Below are 6,351 nucleotides of genomic sequence, written 5' to 3'. Positions count from 1 at the left end.
CCGTTTCGGTTTTATCAGTTATATTGGAATTTCTTTAAACACCAACTAGGTCTCCAAGTGAGGGCTACTTTTCCCTTCCAACGTTCCCATAGTCTTCCCCTGTCTTTCTATCCTACCTTACCATGACCTTGAACCAAACATGCCCTAAATATTTTTCCTTCTTAAATCATGACCTTAAAAGTGACATGCTCAGGAAAAGAGTCCACCACAATGTTAATGGATATACATTTCCTAGATGAGGTGCTATGCTCTCTTGGTTTGAGGGGGGAATTGATTTTTTTTAATTACTCTGATGTTCTCATTGCCTGCTGTAGGTAGTAAATCTTTCTCCACTGTCTGTGTCTTGGCTGTGTTTGTTCTGGCTTTGTACTCAAAAAGATACGAACTCCTTCTATTGGAGTCGTATAGAGGGGTCGGGTGGGGGCTCCATCATCCTGCTGGGCCTCCTGGAATGGAGTTTCAGAAACACAGAAACAGGAGACATGAGGGACACAACATCTTGCTCTCTCAAAATGGAACCACAGTTTAGAGGGGAAACTGAGGATATAACTTGGTTGATAGAGACTTGTCTAGCAGGCATGATGCACTGGGTCCAATCCCCTGCCTCATAAAGTCAGGGCATTTCTTCATGAGTACAATACAGCAAGCAGTAGGGAGGTAGGAGCAGGAGCTCAGGAGCTCAGAGTCATCCTAATCTTCGTATAATAATTTCCAGTCTAGTGGGGATGGGAAACATGAGACCTTTTCTCAGAAAAGAAGGAGGAGGAGGAGGAGGAGGGAGAGAAGGGAGAGGAGAAGGAGGAGGAGGAAGAGGAGAAAGAGGAGAAGGAGAAGGAGGAGGAGAAGGAGGAGGAGGAGAATGAGGAGGGGAGGGAGGAGGAGGAGAGGGAGGAGGAGGGGGAGGAGAAGGAGGAGGAGAGGGAGGAGAAGGAGGAAGAGGAGAGGGAGGAGGAGGAGGAGGGGGAGGAGAAGGAGGAGGAGAGGGAGGAGAAGGAGGAGGAGAGGGAGGAGAAGGAGGAGGAGGAGGAGGAGAGGGAGGAGGAGGAGGGGGAGGAGAAGGAGGAGGAGAGGGAGGAGAAGGAGGAGGAGAGGGAGGAGAAGGAGGAGGAGGAGGAGGAGAGGGAGGAGGAGGAGGAGGGGAGGAGGGGGAGGAGGAGGAGGAAAAGAAGGAGGAGGAGGAGGAAGCAATAGAAGACCCTCAGATGGCCAAAGAGTCGAGCCTCAACTGTCATTGACCGTTTGTGACTATTTCTCCATTTACTGTGCACCCCTATCTTTCTCAGAGATTTAAGTGCCTAGTATTTCACATTTTTTTCCAAGATGGGAGTACATTTTATTAAATAGTAACCTTTTTGCTTTTTTGTGGGTTTTTTAAATTTTTTTTGGTTTTGTTGTTCTTGTTGCTACTGCTGGAAGAGGGTTTTCCGAGCCACTCTGAGTCCAAGAGAGCTGCTTCACTCATTCACCCATTCACTCACTCACTCACTCTGCGGCTTTCTCACTCGCTCGCTCGCTCACTTGCTCATTCCTTTCCATGGCTGTGAGAACATGGCACACATTGGTGAGGATTTCCTGTCATATACAGGAGCCCCAGTCTTGAGCCCTGTGTCTCTTCTTCACTAGTAATCTAGCTTATGGATCTCCTGTCAGCCTCCGCTCCCCTTGTTGTAAAGGGGGGTTAATTATAGCCTCTTTCCCTGAGATTGTCTGAGGCTTAGATGTAATGATGTAAGCTACACCATCACAGAATCCCTCTGCCCTCAACTGCCACATATCTGGGATGTGGGTGCCTACACCCACTCCGAGACAATGCTCTCCCTTCTGGGTCAGTTTTCTGGCCCACAGCTGTCTCTCTAGGCCACAAGGTATTCCATTGAGTTCCATTTAGGTCTTTTATCCCAGCCAAGGGTGTGTTTGTTTGAGAGAGTAACTACACCTCTTTTCCTGAGTCCTAGCCGCCCTCACTCCTTGCTGAAATCCCAAAAGAAGACAAACCTGCATCTCATACCCTGTGTATTCTCCAGTCTCAAGCTGTCTGTGTAGACAGATTAACCTATTACCTGATCCTCAAGCAGCTGGCCTGCCTGCTGGACTGTAGGGTATTTTACAGAGTAGAAAGGGAAGAAAGGGTGAGATCTCAGGGGTAAAGGACTGCCCATGACAGCTGGAATGAGGCTTCTCCTGAGACTTACTGAAGTGACCAAATAGCTTGTCATTGGAGGAAAAGAGGGAAGAACTAAGTCATGACTTTTGCCCATGGAAATAAGAAGTGGAATTTCAGTTAAATTATAGTCTGGGTTCCACAGTTTGACAAGAGACAGAAACAGCTGCTGAGAGATTAGATTGCCCAAAGGCAAAAGGCTCAGAGTAGCACAGGTCTGCTAAGATTTGAGGCCTTACATTGTTCCTCCATGAGACCTCCCTAACAGTCCTGCCACTTCGATACTGGAGGCATCCTTGCTGTGTGTATTAATAAAGAACTTGTGACCAGGCAACAGAGCAAGCCCAGAGGGCATCCAGAGTCTAGAATAAACTGATTTTTTTAATAGCAAGAATTTCTGAGACTTCGTTTAATCTCTTAAAAGCAACCTGTGCAAGTAGAGGCCATACAAGAGCTGACTGAGCAGCCTTTCAAAGGGGCTGTTCACCAACTCACAGATACAGAAGCGCCAGGAAGTCTCAAATCAAAATGCTCTTCAAAGAGCAGATAAGTGAAAAATGACTCATTTGTCCCCAAGCAGCTTCTCTGTTTGAGGCCACACCCACTCCCCCCAGACCACTATCACTTGAGTGTCCGGCTTCCAGGAAACTGGGCGGTGTATTTTCAAACCCTAAGTGCTGTTCCTCTTTCCAGAGTGGAACAAGAATGTTCCTTTATCTATCGGAGCCAGTATAAGCTCCAAGAACAGTGTTAAGGAGAGGAGTCAGCTTAGCTCAACAAATAGGTACTAAGTACTTACTGTGTGGACTGGGTACTCCATGAGGTACTGGGGTTAAAGAGCTGAGTCTAGCACTCTGCCAGATCCCATAGATGAATGCTAAGAGTGGCTCAGGAGGCATATAAGGCCTCACAATTAATCACAAGTGCTATATTTGATGAATTTGGGCAGTTTGAAAATGGAGGAAGGAGAGGTGGGTTGTATCTATTGTGTGGCTTTTCCTGGGGAGATGTGAAAAAAAGTCTTTTCACTCTAGTCGGCCACCAACAACAGACAAACAAGGATTCCACCCAGATCTAGCCTCATGCGTCAGTTGTTTATTGGGTTTACTTACAGGTAGGGAGCTGCTTGCATGAGCTTGCATGATTCAGAAGTGGGCTGCATCACTATAAAGCCATTTCACTATGGGTGTGGGATCTCAGGAGTGTCATCCATCCTGTCCAACTGCCCGTCCCCCCTTGTTTACTGCTTCTATAACCATGCTGTGGAAACCCAGGACTCTACTACACTCCAGCTTTCCTGAGTCTGGAAAGGTCTTGTTTCCTTCATGTGTTTCCTAGGCCTGCCTCTAGAGTAAGCGCAGAATTCTGGTCGGATCCGCCATCACCTGTCCTGAGACCGGGGGAGTGTGGCCCAAGGCAATAGTCCAAAGCAATCAGATTATCCTCCACAGAGATAAGAGACAGCTCCTCATGCTGTGGTGTGATCATAAGGACCATAAACACCGACAGAATCTGGCCCTGAGTGTGTGCCCTGCCTAGGACATTTCATCCCCTTTGGTTCTTGTGGTCTGGAAGTCCCGGTCTGCTTGCTTCCATCCCACCTTGAGATGGGGAAACCAAAGCATGAAGAATTTCGTCATGTGCACATTAGCCTGCTGCTGAACCCAGTACTACATCTTCCCCGCAGGAGACCAAAGGCTGGGCTGGCCAAAGACTTCACCTCTGGGTGCCTTTCACCTACTTTTGGCTCTAGAGCCCACCCAGAAGCCCTTCCTGCTGTGAAGTGTCTCCCCTGGAATACTCCCTTCTAGCCACCGGAGGATGGGAGCTCTTAAGACCCACAGACTACGGAAACTTAGAAGACCCAGAAAGCCAGAGTTACAGGATCCATGGGCCCCTCCCCTTGTGAGAGCAGTGATGTACAGGGCGGGGAGACTCTGCCTTAAAGTTGTGCAGGGAGCCCAGGAATGCAGCTTTTGAGAGTCATCACTGATACTAGCCTGGACTTTCTAGTGGTATAGCTGCCTTTGAGTCCATGTTCCAGTTAAAATATCTATAAACTCACTGGCTTACTAGGCCAGACTTGGAGTTGTTTCTGTGGTCTGCCATCGGTGACCTATGTCAGGTGGACAGACATTTATTTATTCTTATCTCCTCTCATCTCCAAGTGTGGAGAGCTTTGACCAAATACCCTGGCTTGACTTCAGAAGCAGAAACAAACAAACAGTGCAAACCAGGCTTAACACACTGGTGTCTGTCTCACTGTTCTGGCAGCTCCAGGTCAGGCTTAACCAGCGTGATAAGAGGCTTGGGAGGGCCTGCTTCCTGATTCATGCAGCTTCCACGGTAGAAATCATCTCTTTGTGCCTCTTCTTACTGTGACACTGCCTCCATGCAAATAACCCAGTCACTTTCCAGCAGCCTTACCTCCCAACACCATCACACTGGGGACCAGGACTTCAACAGATGAGTTTGAGTGTAGAGGGGTAGCCGGTGGGCACACAAGCATTCAGTCCGGAGTAGACACTTTCCCTTCTACTTAAGTCACCTGTGTCCCCATTTATCAAAGAGTGGATGAAGAATAGGACAGGAAATGGTTAGCAGGGAGGATGAAGGAGGTGGGGGTTGAGAGGGCCAACTTGTGTAGACCCAGACTTGCCAAAGCTCCCAGAATAGACAAACATATTTTCACCTTTGTAGACTACAGACACGAAGCAGCTTTCACAGTAAAGGTGGGAAGGGATGGTAAGCCAGATACAGAGGCAAGAGATAAATCAGTAACGAGCAGACTACAGCCAGCACAGGAAAAATTCCGCTCTGGTCTGCAGCATCCAAGCCCTACACTCATGGAGTTCTGTTTGGTCAACCTGTAGAATCTTCAACTTAGGTGCAGCCTTTTAGGGAACTGAGTTCATGTCGCTTTGTGGGTCTGCTGCACTGAGCACCTGTTAGCCCACTCCCCAACCAGCAGAGTCTAGTCCTTCCCCTGCTGCCAGATGAACCTCCTCCTCGTGCTCACATGCTTGGAGTGCCCCTCCCCCACCTCTGCTGGGCAGAAAGTGTTGTAACAACTACCCCAGGCCCCTCCACTGCCATCTCTGAACTTGGGATAAGAATCCTAGGTTCAGCAAGACTTCCTCAGCCCAGTGTCTTTAAGGAGCAGCCTCCAACACCTAGGCTCTCTAGTAAAGTTGACAGAGGACACCAGCCCGAACAGCATCTCCAAGACCGTATCTATTCTCCTGCTCAGGCACTTTCAGGCTCTCCCCAGCCCCAGCCCCAGCCCTAACCCAAGCTCCAGCCCCAGCCCAACCCCCTTAGCCCCAGGGGCTGTTCCTCATTTCCCCCATTTTCAGTTCCTAATGCTGTGGTTATGGGCAGCTCACTGTGCCCCATGGTCATACTGCCGATCTCTAGCAGGGAGGCTCTCAGTTCCCTAGAGCTGTGGTTCTTGGGCATGGTGATCTGCAAAGACAGTACCCTTTGAGCCTTCCATCTGTCTGTCGGCCCAGTTCCCTCTGTTCCTCCTCCTCACCTGCTGCCTGAGCACATGACTCCCCTCCATTGTCTCCAGCTGAGCTTCTTCCCAGGAACAGCCTTTGCTACTTGGAGAATCTGAAGCCCCCCAAGCACCTACCTGCCCCTTGGACAGATGTATAGTCACCCAGCCTCACAGAGGTGTCTGTGGCCAGAGGTAGTGAGAGGACCCCTCTGGAAGGATTCCCTCAGCACCACAGGGATGGAGCTGTGGCTTTCCCTCCCTCTTCCCCCAAATGTGAATGTGTCTTCCAGAATCTCAGATGCGCAGGAATTACTGGACCAAAATGCTGAAGACGGCCAATGGCAAACAGACTGTGGTCCCTAAAGACAATTTTGAGACACTGAATAAGCCACGCTCAAGACTATGGGTGTCTGCGCCTTTCATTATGTGAGATAACGGAGTCCTCTTTGTTTTGTTTGTTTCTTTATACCTAAAAGAGTCTGAAGCCACAGTGCAGCTTGTGTGGCCTTCCACAGGTTTGGCAGAGAGAAAAATAAATGGAGTTGGGCTTTCTGCTTGTTTTATAAATAAAGTTTTATTGTCAAACAGCGACACCCATTTATTTCCTTATGGCTGATGGCTACTTTTGCTTGAGTGGTTGCGGCACCTTAAAAACATCCATTGCCCCTGCACAGAAAATGTTTGGAAA

Source organism: Rattus norvegicus, chromosome 4, assembly GCF_036323735.1.
Source record: "Rattus norvegicus strain BN/NHsdMcwi chromosome 4, GRCr8, whole genome shotgun sequence".
NCBI classification, from domain to species: Eukaryota; Metazoa; Chordata; class Mammalia; order Rodentia; family Muridae; genus Rattus; species Rattus norvegicus.
This window is presented reverse-complemented; position numbering follows the sequence as displayed.